At 35.2% G+C, this 27887-nt stretch overlaps 1 protein-coding gene across 2 annotated transcripts in view; it reads left to right on the top strand.

The window, feature by feature from the left end:
• The first annotated feature begins 1946 nt into the window (after positions 1–1946).
• LOC101894072 (protein timeless) overlaps positions 1947–27887 on the top strand; it is a 98835-nt gene continuing 72894 nt past the window's right edge. Inside the window, exons 1-2 of one of the 2 annotated variants that reach the window (XM_059124810.1) lie at positions 1947–2035; positions 2732–3023. The gene's annotated coding sequence lies outside the window, so the exon portion shown is untranslated. The remainder of the gene's footprint in view (positions 2036–2731; positions 3024–27887) is intronic. The other variant, XM_020038492.2, reaches the window with a different exon arrangement.

Below are 27887 nucleotides of genomic sequence, written 5' to 3'. Positions count from 1 at the left end.
TACCACATAGTACTTTACAAACAGTTATAGTACACATTTTCAAATCTCCATATCTTAAAGACAGACACCAGAAGTCACATCTATATAATTTTTCAAAAAATTAGCAGAAGTATAGATGTCGCTTCAGTTTTAAAAATTCCAGCTCAATTCCTTCAACCAATACCCAATTTTGTACCACTTAGTACTTTTCCTACAATTATAGTACACATTTCCAAAACCACCTCCTTACCTTAATTCCAGATACCAATAAAGAATTCAATATCAATGTTGAGGAATACAGACCTATCCCTTTACCCAATACAAAATTTAGTACCTTTTAGTACTTTCTCTACAGATAACGAACGTAAGCCTTCGCCAAATCTCAAACACACATACTATCAGTAATCCAAATATAAAATTTCAGAATTTTATATCTATTCCCTCACCCAATTCCAAAATTAATATTATGTATTACTTTTCGTAAAGTTATAGTAAACATTTACAAACCTTCCTCCAAATCTCGAGATCACCAGAGACTTCAAATATAAAATTTGAGGATTTCAACTTTATTTGAATAGGTATCATAGTTTTAGAGAAGTGACAATTTGAGATTATATTAAAAAATTTGTGTAATAGATATACCGGACTTAGTTTTACAAAATGGAAAAATTCGGCTAAATATGAAAGAATCTATCTAATTTGGGTTGATATTACATATATGGTGAACAATTACTGTAAAATCGGATGAAGATGTATATGGTATATGGAGCTGTATCCGATGCCCTGTATCAAATATCATTGTTGTGAGGTGCATATTGCGCATGTGAGGGGCCTCCATATGTACAGGCTGAACATGTATAGCGACCCTAATACCAAATTTCAGATTTCAAGCACAATTCGTACAACTACAGGAGACATTTCCAAACCACCGCCAAACCTCAACCTCAGATAATAAAAGTTATATCAAATTTCAGAATTGTATCTCTTTTCTTTCAACAAACACCAAAATAAGTACCATTAGCAACTTTTCGTTCAATTATAGTACACTTTTTTGAAACCACCACCACAATACCAAATTTCCCATTTTATGCACCACATTCAGCACATTTTACCAAATATAGTACTATTTAGTGCTTTTTGTGCACTTATAGTACACATTTCCAAAACCACCTACCAACAGGGACTTCAATACAAATTTTCAAATTTCCAACTTCATTCGTTCAGCCCAAACCAAACTGTTCCAAATTTAGTACAATTTAGTACATTCCTCATATTTAGTACACATTTCCAAAACCAGCTTCATATATCAAACTTACTTTTCAACCTTGATTCTCATATCAAATTGCAATTTTTTAGCTCTTTCCGTTCAGATATTACCAACTGGTACCATATCAGAAGTTTAGGACCATTTTAGAACTTATTGTAACCTTAAAGTTCGAATTTCCAAAAACCCTTTTGCACATCTATCCTGCACTCCATCAGTGTCTCCTCTTCCAATTGTCAGAATTGTAGTTCATTTCTTTTGTCCAATATAGAGTATTAATTTTTTAGTACATTTTAGTACTTTTCGTACCCTTTCAGTACAGTTACAAAGGATACAAAAAATACCATATTTAGTCCTGAAAACTGTTAAACATTTTGTAAATTTTTTGAATGCATTTTTACCACCATTACCAGTTGTAGGATATCTTTCAGCGAAAACGTTTCCCATAACGTGTCTCCCGTCTGTCTCGTAAGAGTAACACTAGAAGAGACACTAAGTGAGCAGAAAAGCTTTTTCAATATTTCTATGGAAATATTCTGAGCCGGTAAGTCTCGTGTTGATGGATAATGGATGGCTACGGGTGAAGGGAGGGAGGGTGTCTGATATGCGTGGAGTGTAACATGTAACTGAAATATATGGATGCCACAAGAGGATTCCGGGGGCGGTTGGGAGAGGGAGAGCTTGTATTTGTTTGGTTGCAACGTAAAAAAAAAATACTCAAAGCAAGAGCTACGATTGTCAGCCATCTACATTTACAGTTGAGACTCGCAACGAAACGGATGCATCTTCAAGGTAGTTTCTGTCGTTTGAAATTGTACGGCTCTCTGATCGGGTGAACCTTTAAGTGAATCTAGTGGAATATTCCTATTGACAAAACAAACGCATAAAAAGAATTAAATAAAGTTTTGTGATGAAATTGATTTTTTTTTGAGAAATTAAAAGATTTGGAAATTATTTAGAATAAAAAAGAAAATATGAATTAAAAATTAAAAGAAAAATAAAAAAAAATAATTTTGGAATTATATAAAAAAACGTTTTGGAAAACGTGACTTGTTGAATAACTCAAAACAAAAATTTCAGCCACAGTTGTCGTAAAATTACAGTGCAAATTTCAAGTTTTACTCAGCGTTTATGAAAGAGAGGAAAATGGAACGACCTATTAAGAGAAACAAAGAATTATTGAATAATTAAAACTAATTAGAAAAACAAACAAATAAAAAATTATCAACAATTAAAATAACTTAAAAACAAATAATATTCAAAAAATGCAAAAATAAATTATTGATTTTTCCCCTTCTTCTTTGTGTGTGCATTTCTATTTCACAAACAAATCGATTTGCAAATTAAGAAAAAAAGAAAGAAAGAAAAACAACCAGAACCAAAACTGCAATCTATGAAACCAACCTCCTTTCAAGTTGAATATCCCGTTTTATTGTTGAGCTTTTGTTTTTAATTTTTTTTTGCCTTTTTCTTTATTCTTTTGCGCAGCCCAAAAACTTTGTTATTTTTACCTGAAGAAAGCTTTCATCGATTCTTACCTTCAATACTTCCGGTTGGAATAAAGTTTAAATATTTATTTAAAATAGATAAAAATAAATAAATAAAACAACAATTACAACTTTTATGAAATCGCCAGCAAATACATTCATACATATGTCTGTGAGAAGTGATTTTGAATAAACTAACCCAAACAAATAAACAATCATAAGCTTCTGTTAAACTAAACTTTGATTATCTACAAACATACCTGGAGAATTTGCAACATTATTACCAATTGTTGGTAAGTATTGAAATAAAATATTTAAATCTAAATATTTCGACAAGGGTTTATAAAAAAAGAAAAAGACGAAAAAAAATAAGAGTTTTAGATTTTAAATAATTTTAGAGTTTCTATATTAATTCATTTTTATATAAAAAAAAACAAATTTTAAGAGTGCGAAAAATCTGAAATTTTTGAAAAAGAAATGAGGACATGAAAACCCTTATTGCAATATATAGTCCATATAAAGTGATGGCACTACTCTTTGGAATCGATACGTGTTAAGTTTATTATTGAAAAATGCGAGAATTAGAAATCAAAACGTAGTGTTAACCTTAAAATAATGGTAAGACCAGTCATTCTTAATTTGGTTTGAGGGAGGGGCTTTCCAAAACCTAAACCTACATTAAAAATATTTGTGTTTATACAGTCTCTTCGGATGGAAATGATGATCGACAAAAAATACATGAGGGCTATACCTAATAATGCACATATATATGATACATTTTGAGGTTGGATCGTTTGTATTCTCCGAGTATTCTTCTTAAGTCCAACAAATTTATTGAATATTGTGTCCGAAAATCTCAAAATATGTAAAATTGAGAGGTACCTTTATATAGGGACCACATGTCAAATTATTGTGACATTGATTTCAACACACGAACGGACCTTGTTAAATCGAGCGATGTTTAAACATTGTAAGGTCGTCGAATATTTTGAAGTGTTTCAATCAAAATGACGAAGGGTGTCACAATTGGCATTTTATATTCGAATTAAAAACCAGTAAGGAAAGGCCAAAAGTCGGGCGGGCCGACCACAAATTTGAACGGAGGCTTTTGTAACTCTAGTACCAAATACCATTTCTGTATAGTGCATGATTTGACTTCTATAAGAATTATATTAAAAACAAGTAAAAAAGCTTTAAGTTCGGCCGGCCCGAACTTTGAATATCCTCCACCAATTGGTACAAATTTAACAATTTTCAAAAAAAATAAAATCCATTAAAAATTCTGTTAAAATCTTAAAAATACCGAATGTAGCCGTATATTAGGGTCTATACGACGGTAGCCAACTTTTGTCACAAGCTATTACAATATTCAACATGAAAAAAATCTGTTTATAATGTCGCTAAAATCATCAAAATACCGAATATTGGGAGGTACCATGGTGGTTATAAAACGTGGACCTGCACAGACAATTTTCTGTCATAGGCTGTAGTATCGATTACGATCTTCAAATACAAAATTTGAAATAATTCCGGTAACAAAATTTCGCTAAAATGATCGAAATACCGAATATCGGGAGGTACCGTTATTGGGGGCTATATGAAGGCGTGGACTTGCACAGACAATTTTCTGTCATAGGCTGCAGAATCCATTACGAACTTCAAACACCAAATTTGAAACATTTCCGGTGAATAATGTCGCTAAAATCATCAAAATACTATATATCGGGAGGTACCGTTATATGGGGGATATCCGAAGACGTGGACTTGCACAGACAATTTTCTGGCTTAGACTGAAGTACCCATTAAGAACTTTAAATACAAAATTTGAAACATTTCCGGTGAATAACGTCGCTTAAATCACCAAAATACTAAAAAAAGAGAGGGGGCTATACCAAAACGTGGACCTACATCACCCATTTTCAATGCCAAAAGTCCTGCAGACATAATACACATTTGAGTAAAATTTTATCAAACCACTTCATTTCCTTCGGAAGCTAGATTGATTTCCACAGACGGACAGACGGACGGACATCACTAAATCGACATAGAATTTTATACAGATCAAGAATATATATAATTTGTGGGGTCTAAAATGGTCCAAACTAGGTACATCGTAATATTTTTGTCAAACTTTGATCGAGCTCGGAGATGGGCAATTTCGGTTCACTCCTTCAGGTACCTCCCCTACAAAATGTCAACATTTTCAAGGAAAATAATTTACTGCACAAAGAGTGAAAGGATAACCCGAGTTTGCTTCAACTTTGCATATCCTAATATTTGCATCAGTCCACTCTATCGAGTACCTACCCCACGAAGGGTCAAAATTTTGAATAATTATAACTCTTATAAAATGTGATGTAAGAATCCGAATAATTTCAAATTACATACATTACAATATTTTTATAAACCCATAGTCTGATGTGAAGATGGAATATATCGGTCCACTCCTTCTGGTACCTCCCTCACAAAGGCAAAATTTGGAATAGCTCATAAATCATGAAATTTACATCCGATTCCATTCAGAGTTGACAAATTTACATCCGATTCCATTCAGACTTGGCACATTTCAATATTTCCATCAACGCAAGATCTGCTTCTTCTGGTATTTCCCCACATTGGGTTTAAGAGTTTGAAAAACAAAACGCTCAAAGAAAGCGAAACAAGCATCCAAGTCCATCCATGCATCTCCTCAAATTTTCCACATGCAAACATTTTTGCTAAAACAAGATCTGTTGTGAAGATGATATACATCTGCTACAAATTCCAATACTTACATCTGCCATAACTTGCGAAACAAGTCGGCGGTTCTTCACAACTTGCAATGTGTTCTATTTGCCGAATATTAACAGCCTCTTCGATTGGAAATGAAGAACGGTACCAAAATAACATTAAATTGGTTAGTATCGCAAAATGATAAAATACAACATTGGATGTGAAATTGTGGCTGAACCGATCGAAATATCGAATATTAGGAGATACTGATACTATGATAGTCATACCTAATAATGAATCAATGTATGGATGGATTTAAATCGGGAGGTGTCGTTATGTGGGCGTTTTGAGAGAGGAGAATTTACGTAACAAGAATCAGAAATTATAAAGTCCAGATTATTAGGTTGGAAATTGTTGCTTGAATGCCGAATGCGGATATGTTATGGCGGCCCACATCATCACTATGGCCGGCGCTTGAGTTCTGGTGGCCAACCGAAGGTACACATTTTCAACTGATCTCCTTGGCAAGTAAATACGACCATTTTGTTTGTTTACAAATTCGGCATTTCAACACTTTCGGGCAAGTGAATCAACTCTTTAGCTCTTTTGAGTCTATTTTCTTTCTGTTGCGGGCGGTATAAGTTCTTGCAATTTTTGTAATTTCAATGGCTTTACCCCGAGCTCATTTTTCAATATTTGTCGAATGGAATATTGCGATATGTTGAGCTCACGATCCATTTTCCGGCCACTGCGACGTGGGCCTCGATCAATTCGCTTCTTTACTTTTCAAACCATTTCTACTGATGTTGCTGTTTTCTTCCGTCCACTTCCTTGACGTCGGAATACGTTACCAGTATCATGGTAACGAGCGATGGTACGAGACACATAAGGTTTATTCACATTTAATTGCTGGAGTGCTCTAACGATAGCAACTTGTGGTTTTCCAGTCAATTATAAAGAAATCACATCATCACGCTTGAACTCCATCACGAATAAATTTTTTTCTGGAAAATGCTCACCAAAATGCTTTTGTACGTTTGTAAACAATATAATTGGCTGTCGCTAGAATAATTTTAACTGCTGTCGGACGAGTGGCTTAGAAATGACAGCAGTCTGAAGTTGGTTGCAGTTTTCATACCCTCCTCCGTTTGTAACACCTCGAAATATACATTTTAGACCCCACAAAGTGTATATATTCTTGATCAGCATAAAATTCTATGTCGATTTAGCGATGTCTGTCCGTATGTTCGTCTATCCGCCTGTCCGTCTGTGGAAATCATTCTAGTTTTCGAACGAATTGAAGTAGATTGATAAAATTTTACTCAAATGCATATTATGTCTGCAGGACTTTTGGTATTGAAAATGGGCTATGTAGGTCCACGTTTGGGTATAGCACCCATATAACGGTACCTCCTGATATTCGGTATTTTGATGGTTTTAGCTACATTATTCACCGATTTTTTTAAGTTTCGCATTTGAACATTGTAATGGCCTATGACAGAAGTTACCTATGTCGTCGTATAGACCCTAATATTACAGCTACATTCGGTATTTTTAAGATTTTAACAGCATTTTTGAGAATTGCCAAAGTCCTTCCAAATGGTGGTTCAAAAGTTCACAAAGTACGTGTTTAATCCTACTTACTTGTGTTGTTATAATAATACATATGAATTTCTGGCGTTTCGGTAAGATTTAGACTCCTAACGTCTTCTAGAATCTATAGTAGAATTTTATGAGGGTTAAAATATCTCTTATTACTATATACCGAAAAATTCCAAGATGCAAACACGGGAAATATCAGCTTATTATACCCCCCACCTTAGAAAGGAGGGTATATTAACTTTGTCATTCCGTTTGTAACATCCTTAAATATTCGTCGTAGACCCCATAAAGTACCGTCCGTCTGTCTGTCTGTTGAAATCACGATACACCCCATTATTTGACGTAGAGCGCCAATATTTAGCAGAGCAATTTGTATTGTATCTAGGATGGTTGGTTTTGAAAATGAGATATATCGGTCAAGGTTTTGGTATAGTCCCCATATAACGGTACCTCCCGATATTCGGTATTTTGATGATTTATGTCACATTTTTTCACGGATTTGTCTGAAAATTGGTATTTGTAGGTCATAATGATCCCAGTTCGTGTGGAGAGACATTGCAGGTGCACGCTTTGGTATAAAGGTACCTCCCGATATTCGGTATTTGAATGATTTTTGCCACACTTTTTCACGGATTTGTCTAAAAATTGGTATTTGTATTTCATAATGGGTCCTAGTTCGTGTGGCGAAACATTATATGCATAGGTCCACGTTTTGGTATAGTCCCCATATAACGGTAGCTTCCGATATTCAGTATTTTGATGATTTTTGCCACATTTTTATACCCTACACCACATAGTGGTAAGGGTATTATGTCTTTGTGCATTTGTTTGTAACATGGAGAAGGAAACGAGATAGACCCATAGTTACTTTTGAGAACCTTCATAGAATCACTTTCTGAGTCGATTTATGCATGTCAGTCCGTCTGTCCGTCCGTCCGTCTGTCCATATATTCTTGTGAACAAAATGCAGGTCGCATTTATTATCCGATTGAGATGAAATTTTCCAAACAATATTTTTTTGGCCCAAGGACGAACCCTATTGAAATTGGTGAGAATCGGATCAAATTTAGATATAGCTCCCATATATATCTTCATCCGATTTCGGGTTAAATGTGCACCAAATATCCACTATCAGTCCAAATTACCTGAATTTTGGCACACCCAACCGAGTTCGGCCTAGAAGCAAGTATATCAAATTTGGAGAAAATCGGTTCAGATATAGCTATAGCTCCCATATATATCTTTCATCCGATTTGATCTTTAAGTTCCTCACATTCCTACTATGCACTCCACAACCGTGATATTTGGTACCAGGTATTAGATGGAGCACAGAAATAGCTGTTTTAAATTTTATCGAAATCGGTTCAGATTTGGATATAGCTCCCATATATATCTTCATCCGATTTCGGGTTAATTGACCACCAAATGGCCAATATCAGCCCAAATGGCCCGAATTTTGGCACATGTGACCGAGATTAGCCTTAAAGCAAATACAACAAATTTGGAGAAAATCGGTTCAGATACAGCTATAGCTCCCATATATATATATTCATCCGATTTCGGGTTAAATGTGCACCAAATGTCCACTATCAGTCCAAATTACCTGAATTTTGGCACACCCAACCGAGTTCGGCCTAGAAGCAAGTATATTAAATTTGGAGAAAATCGGTTCAGATATAGCTATAGCTCCCATATATATCTTTCATCCGATTTGGTGTTTAAGCCTCTCACATTCGTAATATGCACTCCACAAGAATGATATTTGGTACCAGATATAAGATACAGCCCAGAAATAGCTGTTTGTAATTTTATCGAAATCGGTTCAGATTTGGATATAGCTCCCATATATATCTTCATCCGATTTCGGGTTAATTGTGCACCAAATGGCCGATATAAGTCCAAATGGACTGAATTTTAGTTCATCGGACCAAATTCAGCCTAGAAGCAAGTATATCAAATTTAGTGAAAATCGGTTCAGATATAGATATAGCAACCATATACATGTTTCATCCGATTTAGAGTTTTAGTCCCACACATTCGTAATATTCACTCCACAACCGTGATATTTGGTACCAGGTATTAGATGGAGCACAGGAATAGCTGTTTTAAATTTTATCGAAATCGGTTCAGATTTGGATATAGCTCTCATATATATCTTCATCCGATTTCGGGTTAAATGTGCACTAAATGGTCAATATCAGCCCAAATCACCAGTCTAGAAGCTAATACGTAAAATTTGGAGAAACCCGGTTCAGAGATAGCTATAGTTCGTAAAATGCACGATAGAATTAGATAGATTTTGATTTTGTACCAAATATCTCATAGAGCTCTGAAATGCCCTGTATAAACCTTTTTACGAGAGCTCTACTAAATATGCATAGTGGTGTAGGGTATCATATAGTCGGCCCCGCTCGACTTTTGAGCTTTCCTTACTGGTTTTCACGAATTTCTCTGAAAATTGGTAGTTGTAGGTCATAATGGGTCTCAGTTCTTGTGGCGAATCATTGTAATTATAGGTCCACGATTTGGTACCTCCCGATATTCGGTATTTTGATGATTTTTGGCACATTTTCCCGTGAGTATGTGTAAAAATTGGTATATGTGGGTCATAATGGGCTCTAATGTTTCCTTTACCCTAAGGTGGAGGGTATTAAAAGTTTGGTCCGGCCGAACTTAATGTTTTTTTACTAGTTTTTTCCTACAGTGGGCTATAATTTTCGCAATTTATAATAGTAATGGTAGTAAATAATGGTATATAGCAGAAATAGGGGGGAACATTAATATTAATTAATATTTATATCGGACTGAGGTGAAGTGCAAAAATCTACTACTTTTTGTGTTTCCCGACAAAAGGTCAACATTTCCTCCATTTTGATCAAAAGTGAAGTATCCTCCCAAAAAGTTCAAAATTGAAAAAAAAAAACATATACCTTACATATACCAAATATCGAATATTGTGATATACATATGTCTTACCCTTATGTCAGACGCAAATATTGGCAATATCAGTACACTTTTTTTGTACCTTCTTACTACTGATCAGCGTCCGGTGCTTCCACCACAAACGGTCAAAAAATTGTAAAATTTTATGGAACTCTTCACATAAGGTGAAGTACATCACGAAGTACATGTTTAATTTTGATAACGCTCTTATATTTATTCCGAGGGTATTCTTATATATCCCCATACAGCAGTCCGACTAGGATATATTCACATTGCATCTACCAAGGGAGTTGACTATTTTACTTTTCTATAGGATACATATCTGATTATTTCCTCATGCCCAAGTATTAAAAATGTTTTTGTTTACATATTTTGGCTTTATTTGGGTTTGCAGTTTAAATTCCGCCTATGTTACGAAACATTAACAATGAATCGGTATACCATGGCTTTGAGGGATGATGGGTTCTTTAAAGAGACTTGATGGGAACATGAATAACGTTGTCTAACAACGTGTTTGAAAAGAGATCTGTCAGACACACACATGCACACAAATCAATTATCTAAGCATGCAACATAACTGTACACACATTCATGGCAGGATGTGTGCACATTTCGAATAATTTTCAAAAAGGGATATGAAAAAACAACTAAAAAATAAAAGTTTTGTTTATTTATTTTGCAGCTGATAACTATCTTACACACATACGAACCATATGCCACTAGGTTTGACATTTTTGCCGATATCAAAAAGGACATTTTTTACATACCTATACAGGTTCTGGAACAGTACAGAAATTTTAGGGTATATTTAAATTTTGAAAAATTTAAATTTAGAATAGTGTGTCCATACCTCAAGATATTTACCCTCATCCTCTTCATTTTCATCAAAATCAATTAATTTTTATTTAAAAAAGAATGGCAACACTATGAATTGCTTTCAACAAAATGGTCCCGTAAATTAAATTTCAAAACTACATACCTACAGTTTTTGTAGTTTTTTATTTTTTGTGTTCAAACGTTTCTCAAACCCCCAAAAACTAATTAAAATTTCAAATTGTCACAGCAAAAAAATTGTGAATGAGCTAGAAAAGCAAGAGACCAACGGCTACCAGCGAAAGCTGCGTTAAATAATCCATAAACAAAGTCACATAAAAATAGTATCGATCAACATCCGAAGGAGGCCATTCAATTCGATTCCATTCAATATTCCACAACGTTTGCGTTTATTATAAATTATAATTTTGGCGTCAAACGCGATTTTGCCGGAAATCGCCTAGGAACGCTACTGGCCGTTTCGCATGCGTTTTTAATTTTTCATTCAAGATATGATCGAGAAGCGAGTGAAAGCTACAAATGCTAATTAAGAGGAGGTAAATTTTTGAATTTTCATTTTTTTTCTTTTTGAATTTCATACATACATGATTCAAAGGATACAATTGCTATAACAAATTAATTATTCCCGTAAAAAAATAGTCCTAGGGTCTCAAATACCAATTAATAGGCAATAACGAATATTTTGGGCAGTTATCAGAAGAATTGGTCCGATCTCTCCCATATTTATAACAAATCTGGTGTTGATGGAAATATTGAGATGTGCCAAGTCTGACAGCAATCGGATGTTAATTTCACGTTTTATGAGCTTTATGGCTATTGAAAATTATGACCCTTTGTGGAAGAGGTACCAGAAGAATTGGACCGATATATTCCATATTCACGCATAATTTTGTGTTGATAGAAATATCGAGAGTTATAATTTTTATAAATGTTGAGCCTTTGTGGTGGAGGTACTTGATGGAGCACTGATGCAAATATTAGTATTTGCAAAGTTGAGCAAATTCGGATCCTTGCTCTTTCTGTGCAGCAAAATATGTTTTTTTTTTTTGGAAAATTTCGACCTTTTATGGGTGAGGTATCAGAAGGAGTGGACCGATATTGCCTATCTCGAAGTCGACCCAAATTTGATAATAATATTACGATGTACTAGGTTTGGATCAAATCTCATACTCCCTTCGAGAGTTATCGTGCGCATCGGCCAAACAGACAGATGGCAATCGATAGATCGACTCCAAATGTCCTGAAACTGATTTCGATGAGGCACGTTTTTGCCGTGTCAAATGATATGTAACCTCTCCAGTCATATGGCTTAAGGTGTAATAACGAATTACGGATCATTCGGTTAGAAAATGTGTCATGGGACCCATGTAGCTTTCCAAAATAGGACTATAACCAAAGTATTTTCAAATTGTTATCTATAACTAACAACGTATTTCTGAATATGTGGCTGGGAATATTAGAAATAAAGTGAGATCCTTATGTAAGGGCTATACAATATAATTGACCTATATTGAGTATATTTTCTTCAGTTTTACCTATTGAGAAATCGTAACAGGTAAAAAAGCTGTAAGTTCGGCCGGATCGAACTTTGAATACCCTCCACCATTTGGAAAGAATTTGGCAATTCTCAAAAACAATGAAATCCGTTAAATGCAAAAGTAAAAAAAACGGTTGAATAATGTAGCTAAAATCATCAAAATACCGAATATCGGAAGGTACCGTTAGGGGACTATACGAAGACGTGGATCTGCATAGACAATTTTCTGTCTTAGGCTGTAGCATCTATTTCGAACATCAAATACCAAATTAGAAACAATTCCGGTGAATAATCTCGCTAAAATCATCCAAATACCGAATATCGGGAGGTACCGTTATGTGGGGGCTATATGAAGACATGGACCTGCACATACAATTTTTTGTTATAGGCTGTAGTATTAATTCCAAACTTTAAATACCAAATTTGAAACAATTCCGATGAATAATGTCGCTAAAATCATCAAAATACTGAATATCGGGAGGTACCGTTATATGAGGGTTATACGAAGACGTAGATTTGCACAGACTATTTTCTGCCATAGGCTGTAGTATCCACTACGAACTTCAAATACCAAATTTAAAACAATTCCGGTGAATAATGTCGCTAAAATCAACAAAGAACCGAATATCCGGAGGTACCGTTATATGGGGGCTATAACAAAACGTAGACCTACATGGCCCATATTCAATACCAAAAGTACTGCAGACATAATATTCATTTGAGTCAAATTTTATCAATCTACATCAATTCGTTCGGACTGACAGACGGACAGACATCGCCAAATCGACATAGAATTTTATGCTGATCCAAAATATATATACTTTGTAGGGTCTAAAATGTATATTTCGAGGTGTTACAAATGGAATGACAAACTTAATATACCCTCCATACTATGGTGGGGGGTATAAAAAGAGATTGCTTAAAAAACCCATTTCAAATCCAAATACAGTGGGTACATATGATTTGATGCGATCACAATTGTATCGACTACTATGAACGGAATCGGTTTCGGTATATTTTGAGTCGCAGGCTGTAATTTTTTCACACTGAAATCAGGTGCGGATATGAGCAATGACGTTCAGATTTCCCATGTCTTAAAATTTCTATGAATTCTACATTCGATGTAGAATTTGCCCCACAAATGGTAAACCTTTGACAAATTATAAATAACATATAAAGCAACAGGGTTACTGGCATAAAACTAAGGTTTATCCGTTGTGCGGGATGTACCAAAAGAAATGGTTCGATATATTCCGATTCCGATTTTGTGTTGATAGTAATATTTGGATGTGCCGAGTTTGAAAGTAACCAAATGTTCATTTCGCGTTTTATGAGCTTCATAGTTATTCACAATTTTGACCCGTTATGGGTGAGGTAGCAGAAGGAGTGGTTAGTTCTATACGTTCTTCACGTCAGATATTGGGTCTATGTCTATTAGACATATTGGGACATGAGAAGTTTGAAGAGATGCTTTTTTTCACATTTTATGACAGATAAAATTTTTCAAAATGTTGACTCTTTGTGAGGTCGATATTATTCAATATCGCCGATACCTGGTTTAGCACTAATAAAAATACTAGAATATATACATTTTGCACAAAATCTCCGAATTTCACCTATCCCATTGTGTCTTAATCTGGTATATCGTCATATTTATATCAGAGTTAAATCGCATTCGAAGATTGGAATATCGGCCTACTCTTTCTCGATTTACCGACAGCCTATGTCAGTTAATTGAAGTATATTTGAACTTACATTATGATTATTTAAAATGTTGACCCATTATGAAGAACATATCGAAGGAGTGGACAATTATTTTCCACTTCGCATCTGACCTTACTTCACTTTAAATGAAATGTGATTCTTTTGGAAAATGTTGAACTGTTGTGGGGGAGGTATCAGGAAGTGTCGACCGACAAATTGAGATACACGAAGTTTGAAGCAAATCGTTGACTTATTACAAAGGTAATATAACTTATAATTACTCAAAATTTTGACAGCTCGTGGGGGAAGTATCAGAAGGAATGGGCCAATAAATCCCACACAATATCTTGTGTTGGTAGAAATATTGGTGTGTGCCAAGTTTGATTAGAATCCGAATCACATTTGTATTTTATGATGGTGATGGGTATTCAAAATGTTGACCCTTTGTAAGGGGGGTACTGGAAGTAGTGGACCGATATTTACATATATGACCTTGCCCTGATATAAATATTAAAATTTCCAAAGTTTTAACAATATCGGATGTTTCTTTCTCTTTCTAAGAGTTAAAATGGTATAAAATTTAGACCTTTGTGGGGGAGAAAATGAAAATGGAATATATCGATCCGTATAAAAAAACAAGTTAAAAAGCACTAAGTTCGGCCGGGGCGAACTTTGAATACCCTCCACCATTTGGAACGAATTTGGAAATTTTCAAAAAAAAAAATCCGTTAAAAGTTCCGTAAAAATCTTAAAAATACTGAATATATCCGTTATATTGGGGTCTATACGACGTGGACCTACATAAGCATTGTTTGTCATAAGCCATTACCATAATCAATTGCGAAACGTGAAACAAACGGGGACTAATGTAGCTAAAATCATCAAAATACCGCATATAGGGAGGTACCGTTATATCGGAGCTATACGAAGACCTAGACCTGCATAGGCAATTCTCTGTCATAGGCTGTAGCATCCATTACGAACTTCAAATACGACAACTCAAACAATTTCGGTGAGTATTGTACCTAAAATCGTCAAAATACCGAATGTAGGGATGTACTGATATATGGGGCCTATACGAAGACCTGGACCTGCATAGAAAATTTTCTGTCACAGACTATAGTTCCCATTACGAACTCTAAATACTTAATTTGAAACAATTCCGATGAATACTGTCGCTAAAATCATCAAAATACCGAGTTTTGGTAGGTACCGTTATATGGAGGCTATACGAAGACGTGGACCTGCACATACAATTTTCTGTCATAGGCTGTAGTATCCATTACGAACATCAAATACCAAATTTGAAACAAATTCCGATTTATAATGTCGCTAAAATCATCAAAATACCGAATATCGGGATGTACCGTTATATGGGAGCTATATGAAAACGTGGACCTACATGACCCATTTACGAACATAACCTGCCTAATGGCAAACAGCATACGTGTGAAAGATTTTAGCATTCTACCTAAATTTGTTCGAAAGATAAGACAGACATACAGACGAACATCGCTAAATCGACTTAGAATTTTAGGCTGTTCCAAAATATATGTAATTTTTAGAGTCTATCATGAGTATTTAGAGGAGTTACAAATGGCTGACCTTCGTGAGTAACTTTCTGTCATAGGCTGTAGTACACGTTATGAACAGCAAATGCGAAATTTGAAAAATTCTGGTGAATAATGTCGCTAAAATCATCGAAATACCTAATATAGGGACATACCGTTATATGGGGTCCTCTATAAAGACATGGAATGCATAGTCAATTTTCGGTCACAGCCGTTAAATCGACTTTATGCTTAAATCGAATTTTATGCTGATAAGAAATATACATATATACTTTGTGCGGTCTAAAATATATATTTCGAGGTGTTACAGACGGAATGACAAACTTAATATTCACTTCATACTATGGTGGAGGTTATAAAAATAATGCGTTGACACAAAATCCGGATCCTGGCAGCACGATTCTTTGAACCGAACTGAACCATTTTTTATTGAAATATGATTTTTTGGTTCGGTTTGGTTCATTTATAGAAATAGCGCTTCAAAACGGTTGCAGATGTATGTCGGCAAACTGATGTTATTTTATTTTTTTGGTACCAATTCAGTTGGATACTTAGTTGTTTTAAGTGCTCTTGTACTTTGATCATATATATTCCTCACCTTTCAGCCTGTGCTATTTCAGCTTAATTTTCCTCTCATACCTATTGACCCACTACCCCAAAAACAAAATTGCTTGCCATATAAGTGTGAATGCAATCCGAAAAAAAATCCCATTTGTAAATGTATTTGTTTAATTCTTCGAAAAGCCGGGTTAAAAGAAACCCAAACGACACCTACGATAGTTCAGGTTGCACAACAACAACAACACCACCAACTACGACTTCTAACAATACAAAAAGGATTGATTTCCACTGTGACAAATTTAATCGAATTCGGATTGATTTCTTCTCACCTACTCTGGAAGTTAAAGAGAGTGGGAGAGAACGAGAAGATTTTACGCAACAGGATTTGTTTGGCCGTTGCAGTTGTTTGTCTGCCAATTCAATTGTCACATGGATGGCTGACTACCAAAGGCAATAGTGGGTGGTTGTTGGTGGGTGTGCGTGTGTGAGTATGGGTCCGTATGTGTGATACAGGCATTTTGGGGCACGTACAACTAACGTTGGTCGGCAAACAGATGTTAGATAACGTGACGGGGTCGCCTAACAACCTGTTGTATGCTGTGTGTGTTGTGATAGAGGATGGTGCAAGGGAGAGAAGAAGCATTGCCATAGTAAATCCCACAATGATAGTGAAAGAGCGTGAGAGAGAGGTGAGAGAAGTATTTTGCCCTTAAACCAATTTGGGGGAATATCATATAACAGATGTGGGTTATTTTCCATAGAGTGGGTGTTGGAGAAAGCTTTTGTGAAAACACTCGATGGCAATCGTTTTTGTTTACCTTTCAAATGCGCATTCTCTTCGTGGGGTCTAAAAGAGAAAATTTTTTCATTGTTCGGAAAGAGAAAATCTAACAATGTCTAAAAAGCTTTGTGAGTTGAATACCAAACTGCATAATTGTAGTATCTTTGGACATCTGCATTCTACAAAGAGGTCCTTTTCGAATGCAGTTTATAAATAAATGTGACTAAAATTAAACGTTGCGTGCCAGTCTTGTTTTGAATAAAACGTGAGTGAGTACATCCTCTGATAAATCATATGTTTTCAATGGAACTAAATCGTGCGAATCGCTGGACATGTGTCTCTTATGAATGTTCGAACAGGTGTTAGGATTTTGTTGTGTGTTAGAATAGTTTGCGGATCCACGTTGACTTCTCACGTACGGAGAACAGGCGTGGGCGTGGAATTGTGGTGAAGTTTAAGGAACCTTGCAACATGTTCCATAAGTTTGCAATGGAGAGTTATGCATAAAAAAGGGAAGCAAAATAAATATGGAACAAACAGTCAACAATATGAAAATATGAAAACTAGAAAAGAAAGTCTAAAAGTCGGGCGGGACCGACTTTATGATACCCTACACCAATTTGCATATTTAGTAGAGTTTCACATAACAAATAAAAGTTTTTTATGTGGAATTTGTGAAAATTGAGTTATACCACCTATAATTATAGTTATAATGTAAAGTCAAAAGGAAGTAATGTATCAGAGGATCATCTTTTCTGAATCGATTTGTTCTAAATTCGCCGAGGCATTTGTGCCTTTTCAATTCAGGCTTGTATTACCCATTTGGTAAAATGAAATCGGATAAAGATACACTGGTGGCCAAAACTAAAGCAACTGAAATAACAAGAAGAATGAATGCCCTCCAACTTTTTCAAAAATTAAGAAAATGAGAAAGTTTTTCTTGTTTTAAATTAGGTACTTTATTTACTTTTTAAAACCCTAAAACATAAAACCAAAATTCATTTTTATATAAAAAATAATGTTTGGTAAAGTCAATTAACCCGATTTTGGCTTGGACAAAACAAAAGCAACTCTGTTGTACATTCATATAACCGCTGCAATTTCAGTTGTTTTTACGGTGATATTTATCGCTTTTTGCTTCCTTCGACAATTTCGCTTGTCATAAATCCTTTTTGAGAAGTTTTTTACAACAGTATGTGTTTTTCTTTTCGTTTTTTAAGTACTGCCCAAAAAAATTTTAAAAATGGCTAGAAGCAAATACAGTACCTGAATAAAACAGCAAATTATCAGTGATTATCAAAACAACATATCACAGAAAATGATCTCCGAGAAACATTTCATAAATATTTATGTGATTTTATAATTATTTCTGTATACTAAGTCGGTTTTTTGAAACTGGATCAATAGTAAGAGTCTATTACGGATGAAGGCCGTGAAAAACTTCAGCCCGTACTGATTCACAAATTGTGAGAGAAATAAAAAACAACTATTTAAGAGAGAGGGTGAGAGAGCAATCACTGGATATAAGCTCGAGATCAGTGCGTAGACGAGTAGTGGCAACTGTTCTGCATGCCCGTAAGACATCAAAAAACCATTCATATCTGAAAAAATCAAAAAGGCTTTCGGAAACGATAATATTAAGTGGAATCAAGCTCAATGGATAAAACATTATTTCTGGGATGAGTCTACGTTTAATATAAAAGGCTCATACGTTAAAAATTTTACGGTGAGAAGACCAAAAAATGAAGGACTCAAGCCGCAGTGTTGCAAAGGTACAGTGAAGCATGAGGGAGGGTCAAAAATGGCGTGGCGCTGTTTTTCTTTCTATGGACTTGGGCCTATCCATAAAATAAAGAAAGTTGTGGATCGGTTTGTTTACAAAGATGTGTTGGACATCACGTTGTTCCCTTACGCTGAGTAAAATATTCGGCTGATTTGGGTGTTTCAGCATGACAATGATCCAAAACTTGTATCAAAACTTGTGAAATATTGGTTGCGGGAGTCAAAAATTTATGTTTTGTTATGGCCGGCACAATCACCCGACCTAAACTCCTTAGAAAACCTTTGGAGTATCGTAGATAGGAAGATCAAGAGAGATTCGGAAATAAATAAGCACAACATTTTCTAAAGAATTCGGGGTGCCTGGGAAAGCACACCCAAGGATCAAATTGAGCGTGTTACAGATTCAATGCCTCGTAGGTGTGCAGCTGCTATCAAAAATAATGGTTATGCTGTCGACTACTAGCCAAAATTTAATTATTTTAATATAAAAAATTAAAAGTTGCTTTAGTTTTGACCAAGCAAAAATTGGGTCATTTTAGTTTTCCACATATTATTTTTCGTTCAAAATTATTTTTGTAATTTTATTTTTAGTTTCTTAAAAGTGAATTAAACCCCTCATTTAAAACTGGAATAATAATTACGATTTGTTTATTTTTGTAAAAGTTACAGCACATTTATTGTCTTTGCGATTTAAGTTGCTTTAGTTTTGGCCACCAGTGTATATAGGGTGAGATGAAAAACTGCAACCAACTTCAGACTGCTGTCATTTCTAAGCCACTCGTCCGACAGCTATTAAAATTATTCCAGTGACAACTCATTATATTGTTTAAAGCGTACAAAAGCATTTTGGTGAGAATCTTCCAAAAAAATAGTTATTCGTGATTTCATTATTTTTGGCTGAAAACCACAAGTGGCTAACGTTCGAGCACTTCAGCATTTAAATGTGAATAGATCTTTTGTGTCTCGTACCATCGCTCGTTACCGTGATACTGGTAGCGTAGGCCGACGTCAAAAAAGTGGACGGAGAAATTATTCGAAAAGTAAAGAATCGACTTGATCGAAACCCGCGTCGCAGTGGCCGAAAAATGGCTCGTGAGCTGAACATATAGCAATATTTCATTCCGCAAATAGTGAAAAATGAGCTCGGGGTAAAGCCATTGAAATTCCAAAAAGTGCAAGAACTTAAACCGCAACAGAAAGAAAATAGACTCAAAAGAGCTAAAAAGCTACGCTTGGCCGAAAGTATTGGACTGTCGAATTTTGTTTTCTCCGATGAGAAAGCATTCGTTAGTAAACAAACAAAATGATCGTGTTTACTTGCCAAATAGGTCAGCAGAAAATGTGCTCTTCAGTTGGCCACCAAAACTCAAGCGCCGATTCATGGTGATGGTGTGGGCCGCCATAACAGCCGATGGTCGCTCCTTGCTCGTATTAATCGACCGTGGCATCAGAATAAATGCCGAATATTATCGCAAAAATATTCTGGAGGGTGTATTAAAGCCTTGGGCACGCAAACATTTTGGCCTCAGACCTTGTACATTCCAACAGGACTCAGCACCATCGAACTCAGCACGCTCCACCCAAGAATGATTACAAAATGAAGTTCCTCGCTTCATTTTCAGCGAATAATGGCCACCAAAATCTCCGGATACCAATCCATTGGACTGTTGTGTCTGGAGTATTTTGGAAAGCAAGGTAGGCACTAAAAATACCAAAGTGTCGATCACCTCAAGCAAGCGCTTCGCCGGGAATGGGTCAAAATACAGCAGAGCAACATTATGGCAGCGTGTGAGGGTTTTATTGGTCATTGGTCAGTAAAATTTAAAAAAAAAATAAAAATTATGGCGTTTGACTTTGTTGCGGTTTTTTATCTCATCCTGTATATGGGAGCTATATCCAAATCTGAACCGATCTCGGTAAAAGATATTTCTGAGCTATATTTGATATACTTTCCCGATTATCATTGTTACGGAGTACATATTACTGATGTGGAGAACAAATATAGCAAATCGGATTAACAATATATGTATATGCGACTTATAGCTATATCTGAACCTACTTTCAACAAATTAGTGATAAATTCGGCCCCATTTGGGCTAAGTTACACGTTTGGTGCACAATAAAAGGCAAATCGGACGAAGATACATGTGGCAGCTATATCCAAATCTGAACCGATCTCGATAAAATTTATCAAGAGAGTTGGATGCTTATTTCGCTTTCTGTGAACGTTTTGTTTTTCAAAAGCTTAAACCTTGGGGGAGGTGTCAGAAGAAATGGTCCGATCTCCACCATCTTTATAACACATGTTGTGGTGATGGAAATATTGAGATATACCAAGTTTGAATGGAATCGGATGTTATTTTCGTGTTTTATGAGCGACATGGATATTCAAAATTTTGGCCGTTTATGGGGGAGGTCCTCTGATACCTCCCCCATAAACGGCCAAAAATTTGAATATCCATGAATGGACCGATATATTTCATCTTGACAGTAGATGTTGTGTTAGTAGAAATAATGGTATGTGTGAAATATGAAGAGAACCAAATGCTTATTTCGGATTTACTTAACAGTTTTGGTTCTTCAAAACTTTAACCATTCAAAATCCCTTGTGGGGGAGGTATGAAATGAATGGTCCCATCTGCGCCATATTTATAAGAGATCTTGTGTTGATAGAAATATTGGGATGTGCCAAATGGAATTGGATATTAATTTCGCATTTTATGAGTATCGTGGATATTGGGGTTATTGTGAGGTAGGTAAAACAAGGAGTGGACTTCGATATTCTACCTTCTCACCAGACCTTAGGTTAATAGAAATATTGTGATGTGTGTAATTTGAAGACAATCGGACTATTACATCACATTTTAAAAGAGTTATACTTATTCAAAATTTTGACCCATTGTGGGGGAGGTGTTTAATGGAGTGGACCGACATTGTCCATTTTCGCACCTGACCTGGCACTGATGCAAATATTAGGATGTGCAATGTTGGAGCAAAATCGGATTATTCTTTCTTTTTCAGTGCAATACATTTTTTGAATATTTCGATTTTTGTTATGGAGGTACCAGAAGAAGTGGACCGATATTACTCATCTTCAAACTCGGTCTAAGTTTGGCAATAATATTACGATGTACCAAGTTTGGACGAAAGCGGATACTCCCTTATAGAGTTATCGTGCGCACCATCCTGCCAGTCAGACAGACGGACGGACACCCCTACATCGACTCCAAATGTCCTGAAACGGATTTGATCCAAAGTCTAAAGAGACCTAGGGTCTAAAACCGTTATTTCGATGAGGCACGTTTTGGGCGTATCATATGGCTGAGGGTATAATAATTTACTTTATATATTTTATTCAAATCATGTATTCCGAATATTTGTATCACTTCTAGATCTTTTGCGAAAATGAAAAGTATTAGACCACCCTTTGCGAAGTCTTAATACTTTGAATAATCGTAACTATTGTATAATGTGAGATAGGTGTTTGATTTTCTAGAAATTTTAATATTTTTACCAATCTTAGGTCTGGTATGAAGAGAAATACCGAATATAGAGAGGTCTATACGTAAAAGTGGACTTGCATAGGAAATTTTCAGTCACAGACGGTAGTACCCATTAGGAAATTCGTATTCTAAATTTGAAACATTTTCGTTGACAAGTGTAACAACAATTTTCAAAATACCGAATATCTGCAGGTACAGTTTTATGGGTACTATACCAAAACTTAGACTTGCATTGACAATTCCCTGCAAGTATGCTTCTTACAAAATGGGAACATATGCTGCCAATCTGCAGCAAATTGTGACTAAAACACAGAAGAAAAACCTGTCTGTTGTTACAGTTATATGGGAGCTATACCAAAACGTGGACCCATATAGCCCGTCAGATCTAACACACATCTGAGTAAAGGAAGTCCTTGAAAAATATTTTCCAAAAATCCACATTTCATGGCCAGGTATTGGTCCAAAAATTAGACATGGCAAATATATTCCGAATTAGATATCTGATGTAGCCTAAATATACCTTTGATAAATTTGGTCGAAATCGATTCACATTTAGATATAGATCCGATATATATTTTCATCAAATGGCATATATGATGCACTAACAACTGTTTAATAGTTCTATGTTGGCATGACTTACTTTACACAAATTCCGAATATAAACATATATTTGTTACGGGGTCTGCTCATTTTGTCCTTTCTCATTGGTTTTATTACAAATATTTTTGGATTTATAAATAAAAGTCTGTCCATCCGGATCCAAATGGGTTCTTGAGTTGGATACGAAATTATACATTACGATTTATCAGGTCTTCTTCTTGCTCTTATGAACTTTCTTGAAACATGGTTAAAAGTTCGCCATTTGGTCCAAATTTAAGTCATTTTTGAAGGTGAACATTATTTTTAAGTTAAAGTTATAGCCCCCTTCTAGAAAATGCCAAAATTATAATTGCAACATTAGAATGAAAACTTTCCACTCATAATTCGGCATGTGTACGCCTGTCAAAAACATCTGAGATTTGTTTACATTTTGCCATTGTATCACGCTAGGGCAACACGTGTACCTACACCCATACACATACATGCATGTTGCATGCATATGACTCTATAAATATGCATTGGGTTTTACGATTTATATTAATCCAGTGCAGCTGATGATTGATTATAAAATTAATCCTCATCCCCTCAACGAAAAGGAATAAGGTCTTGGTCACAATGGGTCCAGTGGCTCATTTACAACTACACGCATACATACACACCCATGTACATGACCTTTCGAAGCGCCGCAACATAGATAGTTAAAAACTAAAAATCTTTTTGTGGAATGCCAGTATCTTGCATATCCGATCGTGCACCATCGCAGCCGTTGTGTCCTGCACGATGTTAAGCATTCGCTCTGTCGCATGTTTTGCGTGCCCTCTACATGTGTTTTGGCTGCCAGGGATGCTTGGCATTGTTGTAGCTGCATTCTGCCATAGTTGTAAACATTCAGTGAAGCAAACAAAAGGTTTTCGTTATCTCTCCCTTATAATTTGGCAGGAGAATTATTTTAAACCAATGAGAATCGTTTATTTTTATTGACATTTGCAAAAAGAGATTCGATAGTGGTGTGAAGCTTTAGTTTTGAACTGAAACCTCTCAATGTATTGTGAACGTTTATAAGCGAAGGTAATGGTCGGATCCATGGTAATAATGGCACAAAGTGAAAAAATATGTTTTTTTTTATCAATAAATGGAAAATAAAAAAAGCGAATAATTTTAGTAGAAAAAAATATGTGCTAAAATAATCTAGAGTAAAATAAACAACGAGGCAATACACTTTTAAATAATGAAATATAGTAAAGTGCATCGGCGGACCTAGGGAACTGGTGAATATTGGGTGGGACAATGGATTTTTATTCGTTTAATAGAAATGGCAAAAATATAATCCAAGTTCTGGGGATGAAAAATAGGTTTCTTAAATACAACTAATGCAATTAATAAAATCTACTATCATTTTTGGGTGGGAAAAGTGTCAATATATCCCAGGGGATAAGGGAAGACCCAGTATTTCTTGGGGGTAATATCCTGATAACTTATTTGAAAAAATCATTAGATATATACATTTCGAAGAAGCTGTGAACATTTTATATAAAAGTTATAAATTTTTAATTGCATTTTAGATTTATAGAATCTTTAGAATTGAAAGTGAAAACATAGGTACCCGATTTTGTATGGTCCCCATATTATAATTTAAACCGAATCTACTGTAAGTCGGCTTGTATTCCTAGTGGCGAGAAAATATGATAGAAAAGGCCAAAATTTTACTGTTTTAACAATTTATTTATATCTTTTTTTCATATATTAACAACGAAATTAATTGAAATCAGTGAGGAAAAGTCAAAAGTGGGGCTGGGCTGACTATACCTTATACCTATATATATACCTATATATACCTATATATATATACCACTATGTATATCTAGTAGAGCTCCAATAACAAAATAATTTATTTGAAGTAAATCATACCACCTACCAACATTTGGTTTTAGAGCAGTTATAGTTTGGTCTCAGAGGGAACTAATGTATGGGAGGCATATCGAATTCTGAATCGATTTTCACTAAGTTTGGATATTTTACATCATTTAGACATTTCAATCTTTTATACCAAATAACATTGCCATATAGTGCATGAGAAGGATTATATTAAAAAATATATATCAGAGCCGAGTTCCACAAAATGGAAACGTACGTCCGGAAATTCACTACATTTTGGCTGTTATTGGCCATTTTGTGCATTCGGTCGGATGTACCGAAATTCAGGATTTTGGAATGATTTTGACCATTTGGTGCACAATTAACCCGAAATCGGTTGAAGATAAATATGGGAGCTAAATCCAAATCTTAACCGATCTTGAGACAACTTAGCAGAGGGATTTCTGGGACGTATCTGACACCTGGTACCAAATATCATTTTTGTCGAATGTATATTACGAATGTGAGGGACTTAAACACCAAATCGGATGTTTCATCATATGGGAGCTATCGATATATCTGAACCAATTTTAACCAAATTTAATATACTTGCTTTTAGACTGAATTCGGTCGGATATGCTAAAGTTCAGGTCATTTGGACTGATGTTGTCTATTTGGTGCACAATTAACTCGAAATCAGTATATATGGGAGCTATATACTAATCTGAACCGATCTTGAAAAAATTTCACAGAAATATTTTCGAGCAATGTCTGATGTCCGGTACCAAAATACATTCTCGTAAAGTGCATATTACGCATGTGGGGGACTTAAAACCCCAAATCGGATGAAACATATATATGGGAACTATAGCTACATCTAAACCGATTTTTCCAAGATTTTAAGGACTTGTGGACGAATTTGGTCGGATGTACCAAAATACAGGTCATTTGGACTTATATTTGTGCACAATTAACCCGAAATCAGTTATTGATATATGAGAGCAATATCTAAATCTGATCCAATTACCAATTTCAATAAGATTCGTCCTTGGGCCAGACAAATATTGTTTGGAAAATTTCATCTCAATCGGATAATAAATTCGACCTGCATTTTGTTCACAAGAATACATGGACGGACGGGCGGACAGACGGACTGACATGTACAAATCGACTCAGAAAATGATTCTATGAAGTTCCTCAAAAGTAAGTATGGGTCTATCTCGTTTCCTCTCCATGTTACGAACAAATACACAAAGACATAATACCCTTACCACTCTGTGGTGTAGGGTATGAATATTGGTATAAGCAGAATTGTTGACTTGTTCGCAAGTTATGATAAAAGTATTGAAAATTGTGACCCCTTTGTGGGTGAGATAGCAGAAGGGGTTCGCAGATATATATCATATTTACAACAGATCATTAGTTAGCAAACATGTTTGTATGTGTTGGATGCTTGAAGAGAGTTGGATGCTTATTTCGCTATATTTAAGCGATCTTGTATTATTAGAAATAATGAGATGTGTGAAATATGAAGAGAACCGGATGCATATTTCGATCGTTTTATGATCGTTTTGTCTTTTCAAAACTTTGACCCTTTGTGGGGGAGGTACCAGAAGGAGTGGTCCGATATATTCCCTATTCACACCAGATCATGGGTTAATAAAAAATATTGTGGTGTGTGTAATATGAAGACAATCGGACTTTTAAGTCACAATTTATAAGAGTTATAATTATTCGAAATTTTGACCCGCTGTTTGGTACTAGAAGGAGTGAGCCGATATTGCCTATTTCCGGACTCGATCTAAGTTTGATAATAATATTACGATGTACAAATTTTCGCCCAAATCGTTGTCGGTGGTTGAGTGAAGGAACCGGTTAGGGATATGCGAACTATATTTGTACTAAGTGACACTAAATTTGGTAAGCGGGGAAAATTAAGGTCTGAAATCGTGAAATTTGATATTAAGGTCTCTCTTGGTATCTGGAATTTGGATATGGAGGTGGTTTTGGAAATGCGCAATATATTTGTACAAAAAGTACTGAATAGTACCTAATTTGGTTAACTTTTGGTGTCTAGAATCGATAGATGTATATTGTTTTGGATATGAGTACTAAATATTGCTGAATTTATTATTGGGTGAAGGAAGCTGGAGCTGAGATTCTGAAATTTAATTTAGATATCACTGATGGTGTCTTTAGTTCAGATATGGGGGAGGTTTTGGAAATGTGTTCTATAATTGCTGGAAAAGTACTAAATGGTACTAAATTCATCAAATTTGATTTTGAAGCCTTTGCTGGTATCTGGTATTGAGATATGGAGGTGTTTTTGGAATGAATTGTACGAAAAGTACAAAACAGTTCTAAATTTGATATTGGGTGAAGTTATAGAGCTGAAATCCGAAAATTTTATATAGATGTCTCTGTTGGTGTATGTGGTTAAGATATGGAGGTGATATTGGAAATACGTACTGTGATTGTTCAAAAAGTACGCAGTGGAACTAAATTCGGGCGAAGGAATATAAATGAAATTTGGAAATTTAAACTATAATTGTTTGAAAAGAAAATGTTACTAAAGTGGGAATTGGATGAAGGAATGCTGAATTTGTGAAATTTGATATTGAGGGCAGTGTTTTTATATGGAGACGTTGAAAAATGTTTGGAGAGAAAAACTGAAAGTTGGTCCATTTTGCAATGGTTTTATTAATTTTGGGTGATGGTCAACCTTGGGTTTTTCAAAATTCTGTCTAGAAGGGTACGAAAGGTGAAAACAAAGTAATATTTATGGTACCGTTAATATCGAACCATTGGCAGATGCTAGAGGTCGTAGCTTAATCTGTGATAAACATGAAGGTGTGCGGAAAAATATTTTGGAAATTTGAATTTCAAATTGAGGGGTCCCTGGTAGAGTGTAGCATAGATGTATCAAAGGGTTTTCGAAAATTCGAACTTGAGGTGAACAAAATGCAATAAAAGCTGCCAAATGATTCTTTATTTTAATTAATGGATCTAAAACCTGGAAATTTTATATTGGAATCAAAGTTGGGGAGTACTTCTGGTATAAGGAGGTGGTTCTGGAAAAACGTACCTGAGTGTACCAATCGTACCAAATAAAAATGATTCTAGATTTGACACAGAATGTGGGATATGATCTGGAGTTATCAATTTTTGTATTA

The sequence above is a fragment of the Musca domestica genome, unplaced genomic scaffold (assembly GCF_030504385.1).
Source record: "Musca domestica strain aabys unplaced genomic scaffold, Musca_domestica.polishedcontigs.V.1.1 3, whole genome shotgun sequence".
Taxonomy (NCBI): domain Eukaryota; kingdom Metazoa; phylum Arthropoda; class Insecta; order Diptera; family Muscidae; genus Musca; species Musca domestica.
This window is presented reverse-complemented; position numbering and strand designations above follow the sequence as displayed.